The sequence below is a fragment of the Mauremys reevesii genome, linkage group 9 (genome assembly GCF_016161935.1).
Source record: "Mauremys reevesii isolate NIE-2019 linkage group 9, ASM1616193v1, whole genome shotgun sequence".
NCBI lineage: Eukaryota > Metazoa > Chordata > Testudines > Geoemydidae > Mauremys > Mauremys reevesii.
This window is the reverse complement of record NC_052631.1, coordinates 79721840-79736910: the sequence shown is the minus strand read 5'-3', so window position 1 is coordinate 79736910 and position 15071 is coordinate 79721840.

Below are 15071 nucleotides of genomic sequence, written 5' to 3'. Positions count from 1 at the left end.
TTTGCATGTAATCTATTAGCTGTGAGAGTGAATCTACATGAATGTTCTTGCTACCATACAGTGTAACACCAGATCAGGTATGTGAGACGATAACTGACTTCTGGGAGGAAGGCTCATCCCTGAAAGAAACCTACCCAACTGTCCTGTAAGTTTCCAGGATGTCTCGTGAGGTGAGAGGTGAGGGGAGAGAAGCATACATTAGGGGAAGCTATGTTTCAATGCCAGTGCGTGGAGTTTGATCCTTTATGAGGAAGAGTGATCCACTAGCATCCTCCCCACCGTGATCCTGTTGTGTCTGAGGGGACAGTCCCACCGCAGCTAGAGTAGAACTTGCTGGTGTGCTCCATCTCCAATATCTCTTGCTATTCCTTTTATTTATTTTTGTCCTAACCAATTTCCTTTAGTTGGAATTCTCTACTGGGTGGAATTCACAAGTCCAGTGAGCACAGTAATACAAAGTTCCCTCATCAGGAATCTTTGTGCTTATGGGGTCACCATAAATATATCACCTATCTTTAAAAAAACCCAACAACAATCAATCCAACCACATCTCAGGGCTGTATGGCTGAGGTGAATAATTTACCTCTTAATCACTGTCTTGCATCTAACTTAGCTAGGTAGTGACAGGATGATGTTAGTCTGAGAGTCATTTGGTGTCAAATGAATTGGTTGGGCTCAGTCCATTTCCCAGCTAGAGAGGTATCCACATCACAAATTCGACACCCTCTATTGGCCTCCTTGTTAACAATCTCTGTAGGGAGGCCCGAACCAAATGAACATGGGGATGGAAGTCCATTAGATCTGGTCCCTCCAAGTAAGAGTTGTAGTATAAGAGGCTAGATTTTCAAGGAGGTCAGTGCCAGATGTTCAGGTACTCCTTGCCCACAAGTGTGATCAAATTTTCAAAAGAGCTCAGCAGCTTTATACCATTACAACCAATAGTCAGATTTTCAAAAACTTGCACATGATCCAAGATGCTGAATGTTTTGGAAAATCTGGCCACTTATTTGGATGCCTAAATGGGAGCTGAGCTCTTGAGAAAATCTGGCTCATGGTGCATCATTGGGAAAACTTGCCCACAGTATACTTGTTCTCTGGGCAAAAAGGGGACCCCAGTCTCCAGAGCGGTCCTCTGGGCAGCTTCCACTGACTCCTTGAAGTCCTTCTTGGAGCAGTGGATGATGGCTGAGGTTCTCTGCTCAGTTTCCCCCTGTGATTCCTTTGTTTTGACCGAATGACCTGCACCATCATTCCTGTTTGTTCATTTTTTGTCCTCCATACTCAGTTAAGTTCTGGGTCACATGCTCCTCTCTCATCTGAGGGGACAGGCCCTTTTGTTGTTTCAGTGGCTCTGCCTATCATCCCACAATTTAAATAGGCCAGCATGACATTCTCTTGAAAAAAAAGATATTTCACAGTATCTACCAACATTTTTGTTAAAGCTTCAAATAAAATACATTGCTTTCACTGTAAGAGACAAGAATGCGATAGAATTTCCCCTGAGTACAGATGGATTCCTGCTACCACTAGGTAAGAAGTTAGAAGGAGAAAATATTTTTAAGACTTCAGAACAAGGAGGGTAGAAAACAGAAGTGGCTGCAAAATAAAATAAAATAAGAAACTCAATCTGTCAGGAATGGAGCTGTTATAGGAATGAAAGGCTGTGACAGGCATGTGTTGATGCCACCAGGCATAACAGAAAAGAAAGAAAAATCAGTATAGATTTTTTTTAACATTTACCCTAAAAACACTTGCTGCACACCGTACAATCTCTTTGAAAAGGAGGTTAATTGAAAGAAATGACACCGACACCTTGGAACTCGTAATCTTAAAATTTCACCTATGGAGCAAACATTTTTTGGGATAGAGAAAGACCAAGAAAAAAATCATATGAGTGGAGGAAAGAGGAAAGCTGGACAAGAGAGAACAAACAGGAAAAGCACAGAACACAAAGCCCATGTGATGCTGGATGACCTCACATGAATCCCTTTAACCCCTCTCTGCTACAATTTGCCCATTGACAAAATAGGTGTAATATTATCTAATTCACAGTAGTTTTGAGACAATTTGTTTGTTATTATTATTTCTCCTACAGATCAGGGCCCCACTGTGCTAGGTGTTGTACAAACATATAACAAAGACAGTCCCTGCCCCCCAAAAACATGCAATCTAATTAGCGTATATAACATGCTTCAAGATCCTTGAAGGAAAGATGCAATAGTTTTGTAAGGTATTACTATAATTAAAGATCCAAAGAATCACCACTAGGAATGGAGAACAGATCACTCTAATCTCAGATTTACGTTTTCCCAGTCCTTACCCAGGATTTACCCAGTCCTTAATCTCATTGTGCAGCTCACGAACCTAAACTTGAGGACATTTTTAGAAGTCTGAAAAAGTTTTCCAAGTCCTTTAATATTATTTTCCCAAGCTCCTTTGTTCTGTCTGGTTTTGTCCAGAACCAGAAATGAAAACACTGAAATAGTACAAAAGCTATTCTGGGGGTCTCCAATTTGAACAAAAACAATGAACAGCTGTGAATGTCATGGGAAAACTTCTATGCACCAGAGTTGCAGATTGATTTCTAGACTAAAGAGTTTCAAGATAGTTATCTGAACTGTGGGATGCTTCCTTGAATGGAACCTCTGGAAATATTTTCCTTTTTTCTATTCAGCACTTACCCATAGCCAGTTTGTCTATCACTGTATCTACTGATAGGACATAAATAACCTCTTAGATTCACAACACCAGGAATGTTCTTTGTATTCCTCTTCTTGGTTATACATATCCAGTGTGACAGTCTGTACCCTTATGTTCACCCTTTTTACAAGACTAAGGGTAGGTCTACACTTACCTGCCAGGTCGACGGGCGGCGTTCGACTTCTCGGAGTTCGAACTATCGAGTCTAATCTAGACGCGATAGTTCAAACTCCGAACGTGCTCCCGTCGACTCCGGAACTCCACCACCGCGAACGGCGGTGGCGGAGTCGACGGGGGAGCCGCGGACTTCGTTCCCGCGGCATCTGGACCGCGTAGCTGAAGTCGTGTACCTTAGTTCGACCCCCCCCACACTTAGTGTAGACCAGGCCTAAGATAAATGTTGTGCCAAGTAATGCCCTGTGAGGTATCATTTGAAAACTCATAATTTGGTGGTCATTAATGTCCTGGTAAAATACGTATGGCAACATTGTAAGTAAACTTATAAGTTTCTACTGTATGACTTTACTGAGACATGTTCCAAGTTTAGAGGAGCAGATACAAACCAGCCCTTCAGAGACAAAAGACAAACTGATGCCTCAGCCAAGTGTCAACAAAATCAAATGGACTATCACCTGGGTAAGTGGCCATTCTTTGCCAGGAAGAAGGGTGTGAGTGAGAAATTTACATTTTGGCAATGGAGGTTATCATGCAAATGGACTGGACTCCAGCTGGAGATGATTCTCAAAGAAGAGAATTACTATAAAAAAGGGGAGCCAGCTCCCCAGATTACCTCTTTCCTTCCTTTATTTCTGCCCAGGACATCCACAATGCTTGAAGGACAAGGAAAGGAGCATTGGACTGTGGGAGGGGTCCTGGCTGGAGGGTATCCAGCCAGTCAGACTGCAAAAGAACATGTGGTGAGAGAGACCCTTTTGCTTTAAGTTCACTTAGCTCGTTACATTAGATATTAGTTGCATTTTACCTTTTATTTACTTGTAACCAAATTCTGACTTTTATGCCTCATTACTTGTAATCACTTGAAAGCTTTCTTCTGTATTTAATACACTTGTTTTATTGTTTTATCTAAACCAGTGTGTGTTTGGATTGAAGTGTTTGGAAAACTTCATCTGAGATAACAGGATTTGCGCATCTCATTTTCTATTAATAAAATGACAGACTTTCTATGAGCTTGTATTGTCCAGAAGGAGAGAGCTAGGCAGAACAAGCCTCACATTTCTGTGGCCTAGTCTGGGACTGGGAATTTGCTGGTGTTGCTCTGAAGTATAATTCAAAGGTGACAGACAGGCGGACTGAGGCACTACTGCAGTATAGCTGGGGGGTAATTTATATGCTGGAGGCTGTGTGTGAGCAGACCAAGAGGGGTGTTCTCAGAGCGAAGCAGTGTAAAAGGCACCTCAGGCTGGAAAACTGAGGGGACACAGCTGTCTAATAGTACAGATTGTGCTCTGGGGAATGTCACACCCAGTCAGCCAACTTTATCCTTGATATAACTCCTTTAAAGTCAAAAGCGATACCTCGGGATGATTCAGGCCCACTGTACACAACATGAACCCTGGTAGTAATTCCTGATTAGAACTGAGGGACCAATAATTGCAACAAATAATTTATTCAAAGATTTTACCTTCTAACTTATTTGATAAATGTCAATCGGAATTTTTTTAAACTCTATGGCTTGATCACCAATATTCAAAACATTTGAGCTATGCAGCTAGGTTATAATTGGCCAAAAAAGTCACATGGTATAGTTTATGTTCCCTGACTGTTTGAACAGGCAACACAAATGTTTCATTGTTTAAACATGAAAATACTTACTTCTATTTCCTGAAATACTCATGAATTGGACTATGAATGTCACTTGCCAAGAATACTTTTGCCAGTAAAACTCAATGAATGTTTGTGGAGTGAAAACACAAAAGAGGAACAAAAGTGGCCAAAGCAATCTCATTTAAACCTTCATACATACGCTGAAAAATGTTTGCATTATTTGCCTCAAACTGTCTCTGATGTTTCACCTGATACTCAGCAAGCATTGTCATAAGACTGATAGCAAAATGCCCAGTTTCTTTCTTTCGTGACTGAAGACATGCAGCTGTGTTTCCTTTGTACACATACTGTCTTCTTCAAATGCTGTTGTTGCATCATGGAAGTTTTTGAAAAATATTCTGTATAGAAGCAATTCTGATGATGTCAGTTTTCTCGGTGTTTCTCATTCTTTATTATGAAGGATATTTGCATGAATATGACGACTCTCTGAAGCTGTCATCTGATTTCTCAGAAGCTGCTTATGCCCTTCACATGAGGTCATGTTCCTCTATATGACATCATAACGAGCTCCAGAGCTACCACTTGCCATGCTGCAAAGGAGCCTGACTTCTGGGCCGGAATAGGCAGCAGACTTTAAAAAAGCAGAGCCCTGATCTTTCTTGCAATTTTTCTTAATATTATATAATTAGAAGAAAATAACACAGATTGTACATGAGATACTACTGTGGTTTGATGGCTCTTTCCTTCTGAAAATCACTTTATAAGAGACAGATCCCCTCACGGGCCATCTCCTCTCTCAACCTAGAAACTCCCTACTGTTTGGTTGGAACATGTTTCATTCTTCAGACTGCTAGGGAAAACTTTGATGACCCTTGCTGATCTGCAGACTGTGGCCTGAGAACTGATGCAGAAGGGGACTTGTATGTAAAATGAATACTTGTCAGAGAACTTTAAGTGCATCCCAGCAGCTTGTTTTCTGAAGAAACTCTGGGCACGAGACAGAAGTAATCAGGAATAAGAACAGGGGAAGTGAAAGGCAGTGCGACTCTCTCCGAGAAGAAATTTACCTTGTCATAAATAATACTTTCTTCTTTTGCGGGGCCAAGCAGTGTAGCTCAATGGGCTGCCACACTACCCTGGGTAAACAGGTCTGGGTTCGAGTCTTACATTAAAACTCAGCCTTAAACCCAGGGCTGGGTAGTGGCATCACAGGGAGCTGCAGTGGAGTGCTGTGCTGTTGAAGATGTTGTCTTTTGATGGAGAAGTTATCTAGGTAGAAGTTAAAGGTCAATGGGTGCTTCCAGGAAAAGTGGAGGATAACTTTAGATTCATAGATGGGAAGGCCAGAAAGAACCATTGTGATCATCTTGTGTGACCACCTGCAGAACAAAGGCCATAGAACTTCACCCAGTGAGTCCTGCATGGCTTCCCAATGCCTTACTAACGTGGTTTCGATACCACATGTTCTAATATCCACCTGTGTGTAAAGGTACAATATTTGCCAGTTGGATAACAGCTCCTGCATTTGCCTGTACAGCTAGTGCCCCATCACTGTGTGTACTCGACATAACGCACTAGCATTTGGGGACACCCAGACTAGATGCAATGCACTATAGTAGCAAAAAATTGCTTTGTACCAATACAATGTCCATGCAGGGGCAATGCCCAGGAAAAGCTTCTTGAAGACCGAACACTGCCTGTCAAAGGATCCAAATGCCCAGAATGAAATAGAAATGACTGATGCCAAGTTTGAACTGACCCCACTGCAGAGGAGCTGCTGAGGTGCCGTGTTTCCCCACAGACTTCATTGTTAATAGCCAACCTCTCTCTTGATTGCTGGTTGCAAAGGTCCCCTTCTGCTCTGCCGTGCCTCTTCCTTCACCAGAGCGGCTCTTTAACAAGTCGCATCATGGTGGCTATGCATGGTACTCATTGAAATCTTGACAGCCTCGCAGGATCCACCTCATCCTTTAACTTTGCAGCATAAATCCCTACTGAGTGCAAGTGAAAGTGAAAAACAAAAGGACCTCTCCCAGCCCCAACACACATACACCCCCATCCCCATCGCACAAAACAAAACTAGATTATGACAGACATTGCACAGTGGTGGGACGTCCCCTCCAAACTGCACACAGCAACCTGTTTGTGCCCTGTGTGATGGGCAGAGATCCAGGGAAGGCTCCAGACCAATCTGCTTTAGTGTATGTAATTTTTTTTAAATCTCCCATTACTTTCATGGCCTCAACCTTTCCTTTCTTCATTTTCCATCTGGAATTTTTTTCCATCTTATCTTCTTCTTTCATCAAAATGCCTGTTTCCTCAGCCTGGAACCACCACATACCTGATCTATATGCAGATCAAACCTGGGAACAGATGCTATTGTCAGCTTTCATTAGTTTATTACAGCTTTTTTTATTTGAACTTTTCAGCCATTATAACACCACACTCCCCAACTCTCACTTCCACCAACGAGCCCTCTATCCTGAAGGCAGGAAAAGAGGAACACGGGCTTCTTCATAAAGGAGCAGATCATTAGTGAATCAAGTTCAGTATCTTGGAAGTGGAAATACCTGATGCATCGGAGGAAGGCAGAATAATGCTTGATGAACCAGGCAAATTATGCAATAGAGAGGGGAAATTCTTTCTGGAATCCTGAAATGAGCAGCAGATGCTCTGATGCTTGTTGATCTTATATTAACCTGCCCAAATACTATCAGTGGTGGGAATCAAAGGGCTTCTTTTTGGTCACCTGCAAAGTTAAGCCTCCCACCCCGTCTTCAAGAAGGAAACAGTGACACTATACAACATCAGGTATTTCCTTCGTACTCAAATCCACTCTATCTCCCTCCCTTCTGTCTGGGAGGCTTCCCTTCTGAGGTGCTCTGGGAATCATGGAGATACCCATTTAGGAGACTGGATTTTGGGGACTGAACAGCTATGATCAAAAATGAAATATGGAGCATTTAACACCCATTTCATCAGCTCAGATCCAGCTCAGGTAAGGTGACAATCTCAGGGTTGTTTGGTGGCCTATATTAAAGGAGTTGTTGCGTCTCGGTCTAGTTCCTAGTAGACTAGTGTCCATACCACAAAGAGCACAGCTGCAGCCGGTGCTAATCGGTCTCTTTGCTAACTGCCAAGGCCTGAACAAACCTGAAAATGAACAAGTATCCCACCCATACAGTTCCTCTGCTGTAAGTAAAGGCTGAGACATATTAGCATGGAGGAGCATGGGGAAGCTCACCTCTCTCTCCTAGGGATACGTGGAGGACTCCGGTCCTAGGTCCTCCAGCCTCGCAACTTTCCCTCACACAAAAGTCTCAAACACACCAAAATGGAAGAGCTTTTACTTCTTTGGTCTTAGCAAAGTTCTACAAGTTATGGCTAAGGGCCAAAGCCCCTGGTAGAGTTCTGCTGGCATAATCAGGCCTTCAACTCAGTTTAAAAAGCTTCCGTATAGAGACCCATTCAGTCCTTGGTTGTGGGGCTGTCAGGGCGGGAGTTTTGCAATGGGCAGGAGGCACAGCACTCACACTACTCTCAGGGGCTGTTCCTCATGTTACTTTTCCTGCACACAAATTCAGGGGACAGAAGCTATCCAGCTGCTGTGTCCTTGCCGCCTGAGTAGACATTTCAGGGTAACATTAGCCAGTGACACCTTCTTAGGCATGTGGTCCACTCAGTCTGATGTTCAGGCTCAGGCCCCAGGCGCACGGCCATGTTCCACATGAGAACCTGCAACAGCACTGTGGGAGTCATTTTTTAAAAACTGACTACTTTTCTGTCAGCTCTTACAAGCCGCTCTGCCCTGTTTCCTGCCTGCAGTGGCTGCTCGCTTGCCAATGACTCATCAAGGAGGAAGCTTTTGACTCTCAGTGCCAATGACTGGGATACCAAACCAGGCTTCTAATTTCCATCGTGCCCATTTATCACATGCATGAATGCTCCCTCCAATGTATTGTCTAATAGTTTGTCCAATTCGTTCTGAAATGTCCCAAGTTAAGCAGCTTCCTCACATTCCCATGGGAGACTGTGCCACAGACTAATAGAGCACACTGCTAGACAATTTGGCTGACATTAACTTAAATTTTCCTTTGATTAATGTCATCCCATTTACTCCAGGCTGTCATCCCCCGGGGCCTCCCCTACTCTACCCCACTGCTTCCCTCGGATCTTTCCTCCACCTGTAGACAGCTATCTGATCAGAGCGGAGTCATAATGCCTGCAGATGCCTCCAATGAAGTTAAAACAAGGGTTGGCCTTGTGGTTGGTAGGGCCCTAAATAAAAAAAACATGTTAGGCCCCACCCACACTTCTCTCAATCAGTGTCCAGGTCAATGGTACTGTACCTGGTGTGTGTCAGGTGCATGTAGGTATAGCTGCTGGATGAGTAGGGCATAAGGCCATACACGATGGCACAGGTACCATGATAAGCTTAAGGCCACTGCTGGCTGGAACTCTTGGTTTTCCTTGCAGGCAGCAGTAAGGATTTCAGTGGTTGCTTCTCTGCAGCTGAGGTAAACACTACTACGTGATTGTGCATTGTAGTTTGTGCGTTGCAGAGCTCTGATGATACTTAGAGATACTCCTGTCCCCTAGATAGGAACTTTGCTGAAGATAGTCATCTGAAGGGCTTCTTCACACACTAGACTTTCTAGTGGTCTATGCTACCCAATAAAATATTCATTCATTTTCTGAAATCATTAGATCCACTTCTCTGCAGTAAGGACCTTTTGCCTCTTAGGTGGGCTCTGGCTTCTTGCCTGAGGACTGAGCCAAGCAGAGAGAAAAAGATTAGAGATGACACATTAGATTAGAGATGAACCCTCCTTGGGCCGTACTGTAAAGATGAGCACATGCCTCGATTTACTCTGGGCATGCTGAGGCAGTAGCCACGTCAGCCTGTAAGTGGTTTTGGATTATTTTCCTGACTCAGATGTGAGCTCTGAAGAGTTGGCATCTTTCATCCCTATTTCTTTGGAAAAAAAAAACTTGCCCCTACATGCATGTTAGTACATAAATTGTCCATTATAGGGATTTTGCACTTTCATATGAAGAATCTAGTTGGTGACAGGATACTGAACTAGGTCCAGTTTGGTAAGGAAGTTCCTAAGCGTGTAGCTATGTTGAGCAAACAGTCAACAGCCATTACTGCAGGGTTGCCCTGGCTGGATTGGGGAACTGGGAATGAGACACAGAACTTTTCTAGTCTAGGTTGCCAGTTTAGATCCCCGGACAAGGGTTCTGAGTGAAAGTCATCCCCACCAGATAATCAGAGCATGGCCTGCATGAAAGGAGCTGGGAGAAGTCTCAGTCCAACTCCTAGAGAGCAGATATCCACCTCACGCTGAGCAGCAGCACAGTTTGCATCGCCACAACATATTTGTCCTTATTTTCACTGTTTCATGAGACCTGTGGCCCTCTTTTCAAGGTGCCAGGACAGCATTTTAATCCGCCCTGCTATTCCATTCAGCATCAACCCCAAACTCTTATAGCCATGGCAGAGCAGGGAGTTTTGAGGAAGTTTCTAGTTATCACGACATCTTAGGCACCCAGTGTTGCTTCTCTCAGTTGCGACACTGGGATGAAGAGAGAGACCATGAACTTCTGTCAGATCCTAAAATACAAGACAGACCCTGCCCACTAAACATCTCTAATGGAGGACTTGATTGGAAATGGAATATCAGACTTGATTTTCCAATAGCCCCCAAAACAGACTCTCCCAAATGTCTCTGCTTGGGGGACCCAGTGTTAGGTTCCACCATCCATCCTATAATCTGAAGGACAGTTGCAGCTGGGACAGGCCTGTCTTGCAAGCCCAGTACCACAGAGCTATAGGGCATCATTCGTTCAGAGTCATTGTGGTGTTGCATCACCACGTGATGAAGCTGCAAGATGGGATGTTGTCAGGGATTCACATGAGGTGATGACACAAAACTGAAAGTATTGCATGGTTGTGATGTGGAGCCAAGGCACCTTTTATTTAATGGGATAACTAGATGAAGAGGGTATTTTATATATTTGCATTCTATTTAAATTAACTCCTGAAAGAGCCCACTCCCTCCCCCTTAACACCATATTTTTAATTGTTGTGTGGGTGTTTTCTCCCCGAGTCATACTTTTCTCCTTGATGTTTATGCATTTATTTGTTTGTTTTTTTTAATATACACAGCTGCAGCTCCCCAGCTGAGCAAATCACTTGGTGCTCAGCTTGGCAAGAGGTAACCCAGCCCGGAGAGCTGCCAACTTTGCAAGAAGATGAAGGGAAAAAAAATCCCCAACTTTTTTCTTGTGGCTCTGTTTGGGAACTTGAACTCAGCTCTCATGGGCAGAATGAAAACTCCACTAATCATCTGTGCATCTCATATCCCTGCAGGAACCAGGCTTATAAAATTGGTGTGTGTGTGCAGCAGGGGCTAGTCACTGAGTGTGCGTCCTCCCTCCCACTCCCATGCTTTGGTATTCCTCACAACCCTTCAGACTTCATTATATTTCTCCACTGCCTCTTTGTCTCCCTTTACAAGGTCTGACAAGCTGTGGCGTTCTGAAAAGGAGCATTTGCATAAGTGGGGACTATGGAAAATGCACATGTGGAGTGCAGCGCAGGGGTGTGTGTGTGTGAAGATGCATACTCGACTTATAGATCAAACTCTTCCCAGGAATGATTTACCCAGTTCCTCACACAAGCAGCTTGAGGGGACAGTGAGGAGTCAGAGAATGGATGTTGCTAGTCACCGTGCATTAGCCTGACCTAGCACACAGGTCTGTGGAGCAGAATGTGGTTTCCTCCAGGTCTGTAGATTGTCCTCCTAGATTCTTATATATTTGTTTATTGATAAACCCGGGAGAGTTGTGTCTCATTTTCTGCAGGGTCTCAAGGCAGCCACAGACACACATTTTCTCTCCAACATAGTTCAGTATAAGCAATGCCATGCGGGATAGCCCACCTCAGAGTGCTCAGCCAGAATGACTTCACTTCTTTGTTTGAAAAAGACATAAAGCTAAGATTCCTGGCAGTGTGTATCCAGCCAAAATCCCGTGGCACTTTATACAGGAGTCAAGATGTTACACCCACTGTCTAGTGCACATTTTAATCTGCATCTCTAAATCTCCCCAGCTGTTTCAATGGGATAAGGGATTCTTCTTCACTGCCTGTCCTAAATGTCTAGACAGATAGCTAGCCATAGTACTTTGATGGCCCCCATCCTCACAGTATCTGAGATCCTCCCAGTCTTTAATGCGGTTAACCCCCACCACACCCCTGTGAGGCAGGGCAGTGCTATTGTTCCCATTTTATAGAGGGAGAGCTTGAGGCAGGCAGGCTAACCAAGGTCACACAGGACAGGCTAGTACCCTAACCACTAGACCATCTTTCCTCTCATAAACTACTGTACGGTGAGGTTGTGAGGAGGAAAACTTCAAAGCGCCAGACTGTTTCCAGAGTTCAGGCCAGACTGAGTTTGGCTTGCTCAACTCCCGTTTAATTCCAGCTAGTTCTCTGGACCCAAGAGAAAGCTAAGAGATGAAGGGGCATGGTGGTAACCATGCAGGAGAAGGAGACAATATGGAGCAGTCTTGGAAGAGAGGAGGCTATTAAATATTCACTAATACCCATCGTTAACATGTCTTATTTCTATGGCACCTACACCCGAGTGCCCTCGAGGCAGAAGAGAGATACAGGGAGAGGATAAATGAAAAGGAGAGGAAACCAAATAGAAAGAAAATAAAGAGACAGAAATGGAGGAAGAGACAAAGACAAAGAAAAGTAAATGCAAGAGAATCCAGGCCGCGCTGTTTTTTTAGGGGAGTGGTTTTTTGGTTTAAGTTGTATTGTATTTCTCTGGCAGCTGTCCCAGAGCACCATAGATTGTCTGCATGTGGGTTTGTTTCGGGGAGGTGACAGAAGAGCATTGTTGTTGGGGGAAATTGAGTCAAATTGTTGCTCACTGTTATTGCTGGGCATGTATCTAGGTTAATGGGGCATGTATTTTTAGAGCTGGCTGGCCAAGCCTGAGCTGCTGCTGCTAACCTAAAAGCAGCAACACAGGTGAAGTGGAGCTTTTGGCTAAATGAATTTTCCTGCAAAACCCTGGCATCTTTTCACTGGTTTTCTCCAGGGCTGCATCACCCTACAGGGCACATGCAAAGGTAGTGGAGCCCACATACACTGGGTTTGGATTGCATTAAATGCATAATCAATTTGAGGCACCACAGAAATGGCTCGTTGAGCAGGAGACTTTTTCTCCACATAGTTTAGGCACCAATTGCCCTAACTCCCTTTTTCCATAATGGCCACAATAAGTGAGTGAAGAATGCTCTCTCTAGATATATTTTATTTTTAAAATATGTACAGAACTTCCAGGAGAGAGAGATGCATAAACTGAACATCTGCTTGCTAGTATATCTGCTGCAACCCTCCCCCTTCTCTGTCCCTGTCCCAGTCCCACCCTATCTAGACTGTAGAATACCCCCACACGCTACACCACATCTAAAGTTTAGTTGGCAAGCTACTGAGGGCACACTTTATCTTCTCATGGCTTCTGTGAGACACCTACCTATCTTTGGGTACTATAAAATAAGAACTCTACACCTGTATGGCATTAATTGATGAGCCATTACCCCTTGACATACACTGGCAGGCACTAAGAGCTCAGACCAGCTTAGAGTCCTGACCTAAATTGATTGCATAGGCCTTGGAGATCAGTTTTATAGCTCCTCCTGGCTCCACCTCCCTGTGACTTTGGCCAATCAATGCCCTCCACCTATCCCTGCTTTTTCTCCCAAAGGTTTCCTTCTTTCCCCTTTTGTTTGTTTGTTTTTGCTAAACCCCTTTATTTCCCCAAACCTCCTTTGGGCAGCAGAAAAGCAGGGGAAACCAGCACCAACCGGCTACAGAGCAGAGAGGAATGAGAAAAAGAAAGAGTTATGGAGTAAACTGAATTTGTCATTTTCCTTTCATCCAGAGCAGGTTTTGTGGGGCCCTGAGCCAGAGCAAGTGGAGGCCTTGCCACACTCTTTCTGTCTGCAGTTCCCCCGCACTCCCCACCTAGCAGTCCTGCTGGGGAGCTTCCCTGCCCACCCGGCATTCCTGCCAGGGGACGGGGTCAGGATGCGGAGGCTTCCCTCACTCCCTGACAGGAGCACCAGGTGGGCGGGCAGAGCAGGGCAAGCCACAGCACCCCAACCCCACTCCCTGGGCAGGAGCGCAGAGGTAGGGCGAAGCGGGGTCAGGTCACAGAGGTGCCCATTTCAACAGGGCCCCCCAATTGGCCAGGGCCCCTGGGCATGGGCCCCGTTGGCCCAGTGGCTAATCCGCCACTGCCTTCATCTCAGGGGGACAAACTGCAGTGCTGCATGGCTGCAGCCATACGCAGCTGGTGAGGCTGTGAATCAGGAACATTGCCAGACCTATGCCCATGACTCTAGTAGAGGGTATTTCTCACTGGTAAAAGGTGGTGTTACTGGAAGCAGTTCCCTGCTTAGGGGAAGAGTGTGTCAGAGATATCTTCTCCCCTGCTCACCCCATATAGTAGGTAGGAGAATGGAGAAAGCAGTTCTATAGTGCACCGTGCAGCTGCTTCCACCTTCACTACTTCTGCATATAAGGCTTCAGAAAATGGGCCTGAGTGTAGTTTCGATAGCCCCTTCAATGACCCCTGCCCTCTGCACCTGGGGGTTCTGTGGTGTATTGTTTTGTTGCATGCAGAACCATTTTGGGTCATGTGTACCGGTAATATATTTATTGATCAGTATTTCATTCTTGGAAAGGACAAACATTTTTCCAGATCACAGTGATTTCGTGCAAAGTTAAAGTAAGCTGTAGTTGCAAAAAGAGATCAGTCTCCTTCCCAGTTGAGTTGTAGTGTAGTCCGCTTTCACCATACCTGCTCCCTACCTACCCAGTAATCCTCAATAGGGGAGAATTTCTGGGGAACTACTTAACTTCTGCATCTGCCTATGAGTTCCAATTTCAGTATTGTTTCTGCCAGTGCTCATGCAGCACAAAAGCTATTCAAGGTAAGGCTACAGATCCTGGGGTAGATAAAAATATTTAACTCTGTCAGCCAGTCACTTCCATGCTGGTAGAACTGCGTCCGAACTGGAGCAGATACAGCAGGGAGGCAAAGTCTTTTTGATGAGATATGAAATGAGGCCCAAGCTCTAGATGGTCATTAAAGACTCCAGGGTTAAGTGTCTGTTTTGTTAAGTTCTCATTTTTGTTTAAGTCAGACCCATAGAGTTACTATGTGCTGTTAAACAGCTTCTGGGTTCCACCCCAGCGTTTGCCGCATTTCAGTGATGGATACATTTTTATACAGTGGTCACTGTTAATATTTTTACACAGCTGTCTTTGCAAATAATTATCTTCCATTCAGTATTAATGGCACTCCTTATAGCATGCTAAGATTGTGTACTTGAAAAGGCAAATTAGAAAGATTTAAACAGTGATCACTGAAGAGTATATCTAACACTCAGGGATTCAAAGGATGAGAGGCACATACATTATCACTCCCTGTTTTTTCTCCCATTTAGATAGGACACGTATTAAATTCTATACCAATAATCAACAGAAGGCAAATTATGAG